The sequence below is a fragment of the Erinaceus europaeus genome, chromosome 10 (assembly GCF_950295315.1).
Source record: "Erinaceus europaeus chromosome 10, mEriEur2.1, whole genome shotgun sequence".
NCBI classification, from domain to species: domain Eukaryota; kingdom Metazoa; phylum Chordata; class Mammalia; order Eulipotyphla; family Erinaceidae; genus Erinaceus; species Erinaceus europaeus.
In genome coordinates, this window is record NC_080171.1 from 91389948 (window position 1) to 91405202 (window position 15255).

Here is a 15255-nt window from a genome sequence, read left to right on the forward strand (position 1 = left end):
TGGCTACAGACAGACTATGTCCCACATAGTCAATGACTTCCACCTCTCCAGATTCAAAGGAGGTCTCAAAACTTTACATCAGGCTCAACCTGACGCTGTTGACTTGCTACGGAAGAAGGGCAAACGCTAGAAGAAGAAGCTGATCTTGGATGGACCTTGAAAAATTCATGTTATGTGAAATAAGTCAGAAACAGAAGGATGAATATGGGATGATCTCACTCTCAGGCAGAAGTTGAAAAACAAGATCAGAAATGAAAACACAAGAAGAACCTGAAATGTAATTGGCATATCGCACCAAAGTAAAAGACTCTGGGGTGGGTGGGGAGAATACAGGTCCATGAAAGATGATAAATGACATAATGGGGGTTGTATTGTTAAATGGGAAACTGGGGAATGTTATGCATGTACAAACTAATGTATTTACTGTTGACTGTAAAACATTAATTCCCCAATAAAGAAATAAATTTAAAAAGAAAGAAAGAAAGAAAGAAACTCACAGGGAAAGAAACTGAATTGAGCCTGGAGCTTTGGACCCATGGAGTGTGAGAGGCTGTTTGCATAACCACTGGATTGTCTCTGCCACACCCTGCTTTATCTCTTGGTCAGGGGCAGTGATTAAGCTAAGAAGCCTACTTAAAGTTTAAAAGCCCTCAGGCTCCCATAGCCTGCAGAGAAGAAAAAGAATAAAAGAGGCTTTTAACAGCCTCTGTGCTCCAACTCAGGGATTGAAATAATGTTGAAACAACTGTCAATTTCCACAGCTGTGAACTCTATTAAGTACCTTACTTAGATACAAGTCAATCCAAGCAAGAGTGATCAGTAACATGAAAAATACTGAGAGAGGGACCTCATAACATACTATATAAAACAGTTAAACTCTCCTTATTTGCAGATGACATGATAGTATACATAGTAAAACCTAAAGAATGCAGCAAGAAGCTTTTGGAAATCATCAGGCAATACAGTAAGGTGTCAGGCTACAAAATTAACATACAAAAGTCAGTTGTTCTTCTATGCAAACAGTAAGTTAGAAGAAGTTGAAATCTAGAAATCAGTCCCTTTTAGTATAGCAACAAAAGCAATAAAATATCTAGGAGTAAACCTAACCAAAGAAGTGAAAGACATGTATACTATTCAAGGAAATAGAAAAAGACACAAAGAAGTAGAAAGATATTCCATGTTCATGGGTTGGAAGAATTAACATCATCAAAATAAATATACTACCCAGATCCATATACAAATTTAATGCTATCCCCATCAAGATCCCAACCAATTTTTTAGGAGAATAGAACAAAAGCTACACGTGTTTATCTGGAACCAGAAAAGACCTAGAATATCCAAAACAATCTTGAGAAGAAAGAACAGAACTAGCGGCATCACACTCCTGGATCACAAATTGTATTAGTAGGCCGTTGTAATCAAAACTGTTTGGTACTGGAACATAAATAGACAGACTGACCAGTGGAATAGAATTGAGATCCCAAAAGTAAGCCCCCACACCTATAGACATCTAATCTTTGACAAAGTTGCCCAGATTATTAAATGGGAAAAGGAGAGTCTTTTCAACAAATGGTGTTGGAAAAATTGGGTTGAAACATGCAGAAGAATGAAACTGAACCACTATATTTCACTAAACACAAAAGTAAATTCCAAATGGATTGAGTACTTAGACCAGAAACTATCAAATACTTAGAGGAAAATATTGATTAAACATTTTTCCACATAAACCTTAAAGGCATCTTTTTGTACATTGTTTTTAAATGTTTTCTTTTTTCTTTTTTGCCAGAACACTGCTTAGCTCTGGTTTATGATGGTGCAGGAGATTTAACCTGGGACCTTAGAGCCTCAGGTGTATGAGTCTCTGCATAACCATTGGGCTATCTACCCCCCACCTTTTGTTTATTTATTTTTAAGCCATTTTTATTTGTAATTACATATTATTAGTAATTACAAGATTGTAAGATTGCAAGTTATAGTTACTATAATCTTATAAACCATTATTAAATACTTAATAAAAATTTATATGCAATGTATGGAAAATAAAATGTAAATTCTATAAATTCATAGAAGAAAAAAGGAAAGAAGGAAGGAAGAATGAAAAAATGGGAGGAAGGGAACAAGAACATAGAGAAACTACAGGTCTCAAAATTGTTGGTGGGAAGCTAGTTATGCAAAAAGAGAAAAAAAAAAACTCTTGTGCCTGAGGCTCTGAGGTTCCAAATTCAATCCCCAGCACCACCATAAACCAGACCTGAGCAGTGTTCTTGTGGGTCGCTCCAGGTCCTCCACCTCCCTGGCCAGTAGTGCCAGGGCATCAGAGCGGCCCCTGGGGTCACATGGTAGCCCTGGTGTTGAGGGTGATGAGCGCTGAGAGGAAGAAGCCACTCCAGACTCATCCAGCTTCGGGAGAAGCCTCAGAGGATCATCTCGTTTATTAGGGAGATTCAAGCAAGCAGATATACCCATAGCCCAGAAAGAAAGTTAACCGAAACACAATGCAACACAATGCATAGTTACATCTTGACCTACAAAGTATTTGATAACAACTGGAAAAGTTACTGTACAAAGCTTGGTCATGAGTTCAACAACACAATTTTCTCTGGGGGTAAATTACAGGCACTTCAGGACAGGGGGGAAGGAAGCAACTGAGTAAGATTAGGATATTTGCTGCGGTTTTCAAGTCAGCCATACATAATACACAGTAACTCATGGCCTTTGTTTTAAGGGGACAGAGTGACATGTACAGAAAGGTAGCTCCCATCCAGAGAAGCCATCTAAGTTAGAGAATGAGTAGGTTATTCAACAATCCCACTCCTAGGTAGATATGCAAACAAGTGTGAATATGATGGAAACTCAATCAGATATCTGTACACAATATTCACAGCAGTAACATTCTCAATAGCTAAAAGGGGAAAATAACCTTAATGTCCATAAGTAGATGAATAGATAAGCAAATGTGGTGAATCCATGCAATGTAATACCATTCAGCTAGGGCTGAGAGATGGTGCACCCAGTAGAGCACACAGATTATCACGTATGAGAACCCAAGAGAAAGCTTCATGAATAGTGAAACAGTGCCGCAGATATCTCTCTCTTCTGTCTCTCTCCTTCCCCCTCATTTTTTGTTTCTAACCAAAATAAACAATATATCCAAAATAAATAAAAGTGTTGTTCAGCCACAAACAACAAATGAAGAAACTGTTACAGCATAGATGAAGCTTGAGAACATGACATTAAGAGAAAAAAATCAGACACAAAGAGTCACATATGGTATGATTCCATTTGCATAAGGTATCTATATTAAACAAATCCAGAAACAGAGATTAGTAGTTGCCAGTGGAATGCAAGGTTTTCTTATGAATTAATGAAAGAGGCCTAGAAATAGACAGTAATGAAGGATGCCTTATAGTGTGAAAGTACTTAATGAATGTCATGGATTGGATACCTTAAGAGGATTAAAATAATAAATTTTATGTTACGGAAACCTAGGGCAGACAAAAAGAGTAGACATGAAAAGTGATGATAGCTAACAGTAAATTAGCAGAATAAAATGCCACCAAAAAATAGGTGAGTCCACCAGTGCTGGGAAATTGTGCAGACGCAGTCACATCTGCCATGTTGTCCCCTCGTGCTATTGCTAGTTCCCGGGAGAGTTGGGGCATTCTCGGAGTGCCTGTTCGCCATGTTGTGCCCTCAGGGCATTGTCTATTTCCCCCGCCCCCCACAATGGTTGCGGTGCTCTGGTTGCTCCTCCCCCTTCCCATTCTCACAAGAGTTGTTAACCTACCCTGGAGTGCTGTGGTTACTCCTCCCCCTTCCCATTCTCATGAGAGCTACTCCCATAAAAGCCCTTCTTCTTCCCCACCTCTCTTGCCGGCTTCTTCACTTTGGTGTTTAGACACAGGAAAGGTTACTGCGTGAGGCGGCCATTTTTGCTACTTCCACACAGCCCAACCTGCTTCTCTCTCTGAGGTGCCAGCGCAAATAAAGATTTGTGTTCCCTCTTCGCTCCGGATGTCCTCTCTCTCTTCTCCGTGGCGCAGCCCGACACACCAGGCCTGAGGTTTACAACTTGTCCTTTGAGCAGCAAAGTTTTAAAGACATAGGGATGCATTCTCTTTTCTGTAGATCTAATCATAACACTTGATTCTGCAGTGAATGTTCCCAGAATCTAAAGTATATAAATAGCATTTTATTGAGTTTAAAATTTTAGAACCAACCTATAGAGAAATCATGAACACCCATTATGGTAATAAGGAATGTAAATGTTATGGACCTTGACAATGTAAGAATAATTATTTAACAAGAATCAAAAGGTGGGCAGGAGACATGAAAGAAAGTTTAAGTGTACTGATTTCTTTATTTTTCATAGTGGAGATCAGTATTTACAGTCCAAAAGGAATAAATCAAGAAATAAAGACTTAATAAGTTGCAAAGGCAATAAATAAAAGAAATCAGAATAACTAAAAAATTTAGTAAGAAAAAGGCAAGGTAGAAGGCAACTAAACTCAATTTCCTGTTCCAGAAAAGAACCAGATACCATCTAAAGGAAATAGATTAAGAAATAGAACTACAGGAATACACAATGGTTTGTGCACAGGATTTTCAAGTCAATCCCCACAAGACAGAGCCAAGTGGTGCTCTGATCTCTGCTTCTCTGTCTGTATAGCTCTCTCAGTAAAGAAAATAAAGGACAAAAAAAACAACAACATGAATTTGAGTTAGAGCCTAGTCCTTACCACAATGGAGAAAGTTTTAATGCTGTGGTTATTTATCTATTTTTATTTTTATTATTTATCTATTTTTATTATTTATCTATTTTTCTATATCTCTTTATCTGAAAAGAATAAATATTTTTAAAGAAATAAAACCATAATATGTAAGAGTTCACTTGCTTTCCTGACGTCTTTGTTACCCATCTGCATTGGTTACAGTGGGGCTGGCTTGCCTCTTTGACCACAGTGGTGGTCACATGACTTGACATAGCCACTCAGAGACTTCCTTGGATCTTTCTAGTGAAAGAATGGGTGCTGTTTAGTTGGTTGGAATGAATCTGGGTCCTTCTGTGTTCATTGTCTCATAATTAGGACTGTATATGTGTATAGATTGCAAAAAAATCATAACAAATATTATTGAATCCTTAGATATGCTGAAACTCAGATAGCACTTCAAATAAATATTATCTCATTAAATTTCCCATTTTAATAAAAAAGGAAGTGTTGTGGGTCAGCTCTTTGACTCCTGTGCTATGATGCCAGGTGGCTGCAAGCCCTAAGATCCTCCAGCAGGAAGTAAACTCACCAGCATGGAAAAAGAACTAGGACAACAGTCCATGCATGAGATGACCCTGCGATTTTCAGGATCAGGCCACATGCTCGTTTGGTGGCTAGAACATTAATCACCTACACGGGATCATGATAGGCGTGGTAAGAATATGACCCTTTGGGGAGTCAAATGGTGGCATAATCAATAGAGTATATATATATATGCACAAGGACACAGCCTCGCCTGCAGCGGGAAGTTTCACAAGCGGTAAACCAGTGCCGCAGGTGCATATCTTTCTCTCTCCTTCTTTCTCTTTCCCCTTTCCATCCTAATTTCCCTCTGTCCCTATCAAAAAAATAAATAAAAGGGAAAGAAAAAGAAAAGTTTCTGGGAGTAGTAGATTCAATGTGTTGGCACTGAGTCCCTGTGATAATCCTGATGCCAAAAAGAAAATTTAAAGAGGGGCCTGGGTGGGGCGCACCTGGTTGAGCACATATGTTACAGTGCACAAGGACTCAGGTTTAAGCCCCTGGTCCCCACCTGCAGGGGAAAAGCTTCATGAGTGGTGAAGCAGGGCTACAGGTATCTGTCTTTCACCCTCTCTACATCCCCCTTCCTCTCAATTTCTGGCTGTCTCTATCCAATAAATAAATAAAGATAATAAAAATATTTTTTAAAAAAGATAATAATAAGAAGTAATGGTCTGGGAGGTGGTGCAGTGGATAAAGCATTAGACTCTCAAGCATGAGGTCCTGAGTTCAATCCCTGGCAGCACATGTACCAGAATGATGTCTGGTTCTTTCCCTCTCTCTCCTCCTATCTTTCTCATTAATAAACAAATAAGGGGGTCGGGCGGTGGCGCAGTGGGTTAAGCGCACGTGGCGCAAAGCGCAGGGACCGGCGTAAGGATCCCGGTTCGAGCCCCCGGCTCCCCACCTGCAGGGGAGTCGCTTCACAGGCGGTGAAGCAGGTCTGCAGGTGTCTATCTTTCTCTCCCCTTCTCTGTCTTCCCCTCCTCTCTCCATTTCTCTCTGTCCTATCCAACAACGAATTGCGTCAACAAGGGCAATAATAATAACCACAACGAAGCTACACAAGGGCAACAAAAGGGGAAAAAAAAATGGCCTCCAGGAGCGGTGGATTCATGGTGCAGGCACCAAGCCCAGCAATAACCCTGGAGGAGGAAATAAATAAATAAATAAATAAATAAATAAATAAAATAAACAAATAAAATGTTTTTTTTAATAAAATGTTTTTTTAAATAATAATGAATATAGGCTGGGGGAGGACAGTTTAATTGTTATGCAAACAGACTCTAATTCCTGAAGCCCTGAGATCTCAGGTTCGGTCCCCTACACCATCATAAGCCAGAACTGAGCAGTGCTGTGGTATATATATATATATATGTGTGTGTGTGTGTGTGTGTGTGTGTGTGTGTGTGTGTGTGTGTGTGTGAGAGAGAGAGAGAGAGAGAGAGAGAGAGAGAGAAAGAGAGGGGAGGGGAGGGGAGGAGAGGAGAGGAGAGGAGGAGAGGGCAGGGGAGGGGATGGGAGGGGATGGGAGGGGAGGAGAGTAGAAGACAGGAGAGGAGAGGAGAAGAAAGGAGAGGAGAGGAGAGGGGAGGGGAGAGGAGAGGAGAGGAGAAAGAGGAGGAGAAGAAGGAGAAGAAGGAGAAATAGAAGGAGAAGGAGGAAAAATAGAAGAAGGAAGAGGAGAAGGAGGAGGAGGAGAATGACCAGAGCAAAATTCAAATTCCAAACTCCATCGTTTAGCCTCCTGAGCTCAGTGTCCTCATTATCCAATGAGATAATAATGGCTAAGTGGTAAGATTGGTGAGATGATGACATAAAAGAAAGGCACATTTTAAATCATACCTAGTTTTCTTTTTAAAAAGTCTTTTCTTTGAAGGGCTGAGTGGTGGTGCACCTAGTTCAGCACACATGTTACCATGCACTCAGGTTCAAGGTCCAGGTCCCTACCTGCAGGAGGGAAGTTTCATGAGTAGTGAAGCAGTGCTGCAGATGTCTCTCTCTCTCTCCCTCTCTATTTCCCCCTTTCCTCTTAATTTTTTTCTGTCTCCATTAAGTAAAAATAAATAAGTAATGAAATTTTTAAAAGCCTGTGCTTGAGACCTAGACTAGTCAATTCAACTGGTTCTGTTCTGTAACCACAGGTTGCACTCCTAATTCTACCAACCACCCCACACGTGTGTGCCGTAGTTCACAGATGCTGAGAGTGAGAGAATTAATCTAGCTACTCAAGAGGAAAAAAAGAAAAAAAAACTACCCCAGTAGACATCTGTCAAATACCTGAAACTGTTAATCATCTTCTCCTCCTACCTCTCTTGTTTCTTTCTCTATGCTACTTCAACTTTTGGCCTCTTCTTTAAACTCTACACTTCTGAATGCCTTTGTCATGTAAGTTATTTTGAGATAGTAGGACACAATTCTCTGTCTCCGGAAATAGTTAGAAAACCTGCTGTGGGGGGAATGCTGATGGTTTTACACAAAGGTAGTGTCAACACAAATTATGTGGTGTTAGGCTCATTCTGTAAACTTTTATGGATTTTTTTTTCCTTATCCTAAAAGTATATTGTTTCTTGTAATTTTTATTGTACGTAATATAAGTAATATTGTTTACTGCAAGAAATACAGAAAGGAAATAAAAGTCACACAAGTCCAGATTTAACATTGTGGTAGACTTTCTTCCACTCTGCCTCACTAGTACTCCTGAAATCATAGCATAAATATATTGCTTCCTAAATTTTCCCATCAATATTACACTGGGAGCACATCCCCATTTCATTAAAAATTCTTTTAAAGGCTGAGAAACACATGAAAAATGCTCCAAGTCTTTGATTGTCAGAGAAATGCAAATAAAGACAACAATGAGATACCACTTCACTCCTGTGAGAATGTCATACATCAGAAAAGGTAACAGCAGCAAATGCTGGAGAGGTTGTGGGCTCAAAGGAAACCTCCTGCACTGTTGGTGGGAATATAAATTGGTCCAACCTCTGTGGAGAACAGTCTGGAGAACTCTCAGAAGGCTAGAAATGGACCTACCCTATGATCCTGCAATTCCTCTCCTGGGGATATATCCTAAGGAACTCAACACATCCATCCAAAAGATCTGTGTACACATATGTTCTTGGCAGCACAATTTGTAATAGCCAAAACCTGGAAGCAACCCAGGTGTCCAATAACAGATGAGTGGCTGAGCAAGTTACGGTATAATATACACAATGCAATACTACTCAGCTATGAAAAATGTTGACTTCACTGTCTTCAATCGATCTTGTATGGACCTTGAAAAATTCATGTTGAGTGAAATAAGTCAGAATCAGAAGGACGAATATGGGATGGTCTCACTCTGAGGCAGAAGTTGAAAAACAGGATCAGAAGAGAAAACCTGAACTGGAGTTGGTGTATTGCATGCACCAAAGTAAAAGACTCTGGGGTGGGCAGAGGGGGGGAGAATACAGGTCCAAAAAGGATGACAGAGGACCTAGTGTGAGTTGTGTTGTTATATGGAACACTGGGAAATGTTATGCATGTACAAACTATTGTATTTACTGTCGAATGTAAAACATTAATTCCCCAATAAAGATATTTTTAAAATTATTTTAAAAGCATTTTTTGTACCAACCTAAGGCACCAACATGTATTTAACCCAGTTCTCATTACTGAATATTTTAGGAACTTGTAGTTTTTTGGTTGTTTTTTTTTTTTTTTTTTACTACTGATCACTTAGCCTAAATATTTTTATCTGTTCAAAAAGATGCTTTAACTATTTTCATGCATTTTCACAGCTGATGTGTTATTTCTGTGGCCATCTTGGTTCACAGTAACACATCAAAAAAAAAAAAAAAGAATGAAAAACTATCAGGAGGGAATGGGATATGGAGTCCCGGTGGCGGGACTTATGTGGAATTGTACCCCTCTTATCTTCTGGTCTTGTTAGTTTTTCCATTTTAAAAATAAATTTTTTTTTAAAAGGCACCACATGGCCTGTCCTGAGACGTGACACATGGGACAGTTCCCTTTTCCCACAAGCAACATATTTTTGCAAGCCACCTGCCCTTAGAGCCTCACTCAGAGCCATGCCAGTTCTCACTGATTGATCTCCTCAAATGTGTTATATCTGGAAGAAGAGAGACTATGGTCTTATTTATGCCCTTCTAGAAGGCTCTGCAATTTTCTTTTATAAATATATATATTTCTTTTTTTCTTTTCTTTTCTCTTTTTTATTTAAGAAAGGAGACATTAACAACTCCACACAATTCCCACCACCCAGTCTCCATATCCCATCTCCTCCCCTGATAGTTTTCTCATTCTCTGTCCCTCTGGGAGTATGGACCCAGGGTCGTTGTGGATTGCAGGAGGTGGAAGGTCTGGCTTCTATAATTTCTTCCCCGCTGAACATGGGCGTTGACTGGTTGATCCATACTCCCAGTCTGCCTCTCTCTTTCCCTAGTAGGGTGGGTCTCTGGGTAAGCGGAGTTCCAGGACACACTGGTGAGGTGGTCAGTCCAGGGAAATCTGGTCGGCATCATGCTGGCATCTGGAACCTGGTGGCTGAAAAGAGAGTTAACATACAAAGCCAAACAAATTCCACCTATGGGGGAAAAGCTTCACGAGTGATAAAGTAGGGCTACAGGTGTCTTAATCTCCCCCTTCCCTCTCAATTTCTCTCTGTCTCTATTTGATAGTAAACAATAAATTTTTAAAAAGACTTCTTACTAAAACCACAATTACCAAAAGAGAAGAGCTTATTATAGTAAATAACAATTAATACAAGGTTAATACACTGCACTGCTTAGTGATTTCATTTTCTTAATCATTAAAAACTTCTCTTCACCATCCTCAACAAATTACATTTTCCTACATCAAAAATTAATATTGGCTCACAACTTTTCTCGACCTCTGGTGGACCCCACCCTGCCCCCCCCAACTGGAAATTTCCATCATGTTTCTTGATCTCAGGAGCAAGGAAACTAAAGTTCTAATATGGGCTGATTAGGCTAACATGCTGGATATCACTGGGCAAGCTTTTATTTCTGGGCTGTGTCATGAATCTACTCATAAGGAAACATCAGTCAAACTCAAACAGGAGGGCATTCTAAAAAAGAATTTCAGAATACACTGAAGGTTAAGACTGAAGAAACATTCAAGTCTGAAGGAGAAAGAGGCCCACTGCAGGAAATACACACTATTATTCAGGTGCAGGGAGGGCGTCAGATGTGCTATTATTCTCAGACAACTTAGGAATGTAACATTATTTACACTTAAAACTTTTCTGCAAGCTTTGGATTGGTTCAAACTTCATTTGTACTTTATTCTTTGGATGCCAGGGACCAAACCCACAGCCTCATATACACAAAGCATAAATTCTGTACATCTCCCTGATAGATATGTTTCTTTTTTTGAAAGTAGAGTCCTTCCCCACTAGGGAAAGAGAGAGGCAGCCTGGAAGTATGGATCCACCTATCAACACCCATGTTCAGTGGGGAAGTAATTACAGAAGCCAGGCCTTCCACCTTCTGCATCCCACAATGACCTTGGGTCCATACTCCCAGAGGGTTAAAGAATAGGAAAGCTATCAGAGGAGGGGATGGGATACAGAGGTCTGGTGGTGGGAATTGTGCAAAGTTGTACCCCTCTTATCCTATGATTTTGTCTATGTTTCTTTTTTATAAATAAAAAATTTAAAAAAAAATTAAGAAGTCCTGTAGACACCAGAAGCAGTCTGGAATATCATCACTCAGCACACGAAGAATTGTAATGGCGTCACTTTGGCTAGTGTGGCCTCTCTATAGGCACTGAGTAGGGGGTGTGCCTGGTTGTGAATATAGTCCAAGTTTGAGTCTCAATTTCACACAGGAAATCAAAGGACCTGGAGAACCATGGGGTGCTATGGTCTTCCTCTCCTCTCTCTGTCTTTCTACCTAAATGAAAATATAGGCCACCCTGGGAGTAGTGGAATACATGAGACCCCAGATCTCAAAAAAAAAGTAATCAGTTAATTTACTGATTGATATAACATACTAGTCATGATGCAAGCAAGGGTTAACTTTTAAAAAGAAAAGAAAGGGTTAACTTCTTTTTTGGGAGGGGGCTTAACTTCTTAGTTAAAGAAAAATGTGATTGGCAGCAATCTTCCCCCTCCTCCAACCTAAACAGGGTCTTCTGTTGTTGTGGTGGTCTGGTGTCGGGCTGCACCGCGGAGAAGAGAGCGGACGTCCAGAGCAAAGGGGTACACAAATCTTTATTATAGGATGGGGGGGGGTTTGGTTCAGACCACATGGAGCCAGCCGGCACTACCTGACCACTGGGGGAGATCAGGGAGCGAGACCTCAGAGAGGGAGAGCTGAGAGCCCGGCGGGGGGGGGGGGGGGGTGAAGGGGCTTTTTATTGGGTGACAACTAGGGGTGACGTGTAGGGCCAGGATTGGTTGAAGGGGGCACTGCTAGGATTTCACGGGGCGTAGTAAAACCTGGGGGTGGAGACTGCATCAGAATAACTCCTCAGCAACATCTCCTCCTATCCCTTTATATCTAAATGGACACAGTAAAGAAAAATGGAATGGAGCAGGCTTAAATGTTTTAGAGGAATGCCATGCTCAGGTGGGAGGATGTAGGACTTTCTGTGGAGGAGAGAAGGCTTAAATGGCTGCGAACCTTGTGAGATTTATGCGTCCTCCTGTGCTCAACCCCTCTTTAGAGAGAGAGACTTACCTGGAGAGACTCATCTCATAGGTTTAAGCGCAGCCTGCTCAACCATCTCTTCACAATATCTCTACATCTTTTCTATCTTTCTATCTAGTAATTGCATAAGATGTACAAAGTCTGTAAAAGACTATCATGGAGCAGAAACCTTTTGGGCATCAGCCTAAATGATATAACAAAATAGGAAGGGACAAGTAGGGAAGTAGTAAAAGCCAGTGTGGTGTGAAGGGAAGGATTGGTGTGTAAAGGAACATTCCCTGCTTGCAGTGGGGGAAGGGCAAGGGTACATAAAGAGGGAGAGGCGGGAGGGCATGACCCACCAAACAGAGGGGCTATTTGGCATTGTATAGTCCTCAAGACAACAGTCTGTAAAGTCTATGAATTACTCAGGATCAGTCTATGAAAAACCAGCAGCGTGAAGGGAAATAAGCTGCTTCAAAATTGTGTAAAGTGTCTATAGGGTATGTCAGAAAGTCCGATACAAGTCTCAGTCCAAAGTAGATGGCTAGGGGAAGAATTGGCAGGGGATGCGACGCTGCATGAGGGAGGTCAGCCGCTGTTGTAATCAAAGTGCCCTTGGTTGGTGGCCTTAGAAGCCTTAGAATCTGCTCCTTCAGCCCGAGAGTCTATTGATAACCCAAACAAGTTGTACTCTCTGTATACACAAAGGAGAAAAAAGCCTATTAAGCTTGTTGCTATGAGTTACTATGGGGAGGCTGATAACTGCATAAAGGAGCAGATGCCATTGCACTCGAGGCCCAGTTTACTTTTTTTTTTTCCCTCCAGGGTTATCGCTGGGACTTGGTGCCTGCACTACAAATCCACTGCTCCTGGAGGACATTTTCCCCCTTTTGTTGCCCTTATTGTTGTAGTTATTATTGTTGTGTGATAGGACAGAGAGAAATTGAGAGAGGTGGGGAGAAAGACAGACACCTGCAGACCTGCTTCACTGACTGTGAGGCAACCCCCTGCTGGTGGGGAGCAGGGGGCTGGAACCAGGATCCTCATGCGGGTCCTTGTGCTCTGCTCCATATGCACTTAACCCACTGTGCTACCGCCGGACCTCTGTGGAGGCCCAGTTTCTTGTAGACATGAGTCCAGCTTGGTCTGCTGACATAATAAAGGCTGCTTCCTACAGTTAAGCCTCAGTGTGTCTCGTCTCTCTGCCTTAGAATCCCAGAACAGTGACAACCGCCTTAGCTTCTTCAGGGACTGTCTCATTCCATTGGTTCTGGCATTCAATGCCACTACCACCCCTCTCTTGCACTTTCTGAGGTCCATCCCTATAGACCTTGCAAGTCCTAGCAGTTCCCAAGAAGCTTCTCCCACTCTGTTTTCTCTGCCCAGGAATAATGTGCCCTTTTATCATTCCTGGGCTTCCATGGTGGTTCCCTCAGCTCCATTTCAGGAGTCATCTTCAAGGTCCCTCTCCTGACCTGTAACACAGGCACATGCAATAAATAGGGTCCAATTCCTCTCAGGCACTCTGTACCCAACCCCAGGCCCTGCCCCCCCTCCCAGGGCCCAGGAGCTAGAATAAAACATAATTCTGGGACTGTATTGACAGTGTAATGATTCTGCAAAAGACTTTCATGCCTGAGGCTCCAAGGTCCCAAGTTCGATGATTCAGCATCACCATAAGCCAGAGCTGAGCAGTGTTCTTTCTCTCTACTCTCTACTTTCTCTCTCCCTCTCTCTTTCTCCATGAAGTATTTTTAAAATAAAAGCATGATCTCACTCACAGGCAGAAGTTGAAAAACAAGACCAGAAGAAAAAACACTAAGCAGAACTCAGACTGGAGTTGGTGTATTGCACTAAAGTAAAAGACTCTGGGGTGGGGAGGGAGATTTCAGGTGCTGGAACAGGATGGCAGAAGACCTAGTGGGGGCTGTATTGTTATGTGGAAAACTGTCAAATGTTATGCATGTACAAACTACAGTATTTACTGTTGACTGTAAAGCATTAATCCCGCAATAAAGAAACTCAAATTAAAAAAAAATAAAAGCATGATTCAGGACAGGAGACCCCAAGTCACACCTTACAAAGATCACTGGGGAGACAACATAATGGTTATGCAAAAGCCTTTCAAGACTGAGGCTCTGAGGTCCCTGGTACAATTCCCCAGCACCACCATAAGCCCAAACTGAGAAGTGTTCTGGTCTCTTCCTATCTCGTGGTATCTTTCCCTCTGTATCTACTCTTTCTCATTAAAATAAATAAAATATTTTTAAAAAATCATTACCCATTTGTGAGAAATCTTGGAGGAGGTTGCAGACTTCAAACTTATCACCCTATGATGTGCCCTCAGACTCCCATCGTGCCCTGAAAAGTGCCTCCTCATTCTCATTCCTCCTTCCCCCAGAGAATTTCAAGGCCTGGGAAGGAGCAATTTGTACTTCCGGCCTATTAATGAGTCCCTAAATGGGGGAATTAATTACTGTCTGTCAGAATTAGACTTCTCCCTTCCTTCGAGATGCATCTTCTTTTTATTCTTAATTAATTTTTAAAATTATGACATCAGTGTGAGGCCTAATTTATATCACTTTTAGCATTATTTCTCTGATAAGCCATTTCATTTTATGCCAGGCATCTGCCTGATTGCCCATTTGTCACATCAGTTCCCACTTCCAGGACCTGTGTCAGACCAGAAAGAGGAGTTGCTAGGGGTCCTGGATGGATGAGCCCTGGATGAGCTGACCTGCTGACCCCTCTCCTGGGTCTCGGTCTTCCTTTAGAGAAATGAGCACAGTATGCTAGCCTGCTCCTAAGGACTCCTGCAGACCGGACCATCTGTGGTGTGTGGGCTAAGGCCTGCCTATGGCTCAGGGTGTGTGGAGGGGGATACTGAGGCCTATGTGGTGCCTATGTTATGAAGTGCTTCCTCATGTGTGGTCTTCTGATCCTACAGAGGTGCTGGTCCCCATCTCACAGAAGTGGAGACTGAGCCTGATGGAGGAGAAGTTACTGGGACATGCTGAGACAAAAGATTCTAGTCCAGACCCAGATGTCTAGTCTGGGATTGTATTAAATTTTGACCTGACTCTCCCAGACAATAACTTGGATCCACCTGCATATCAGATTTCAGGCTCAGGCCAGGCAAAAAAAAAAAAAAAAAAAAACTAGTATAGCCACAGGCACTTTGGAATATAACTAAAATATGCCTACTAGCTATCTACAAAACAGAGACGACCCCCCCCCACACACACACACACACACAAACTCTTCACCTGCACTGTTCCAGCCTTTCGGTCCATGATTGGTCA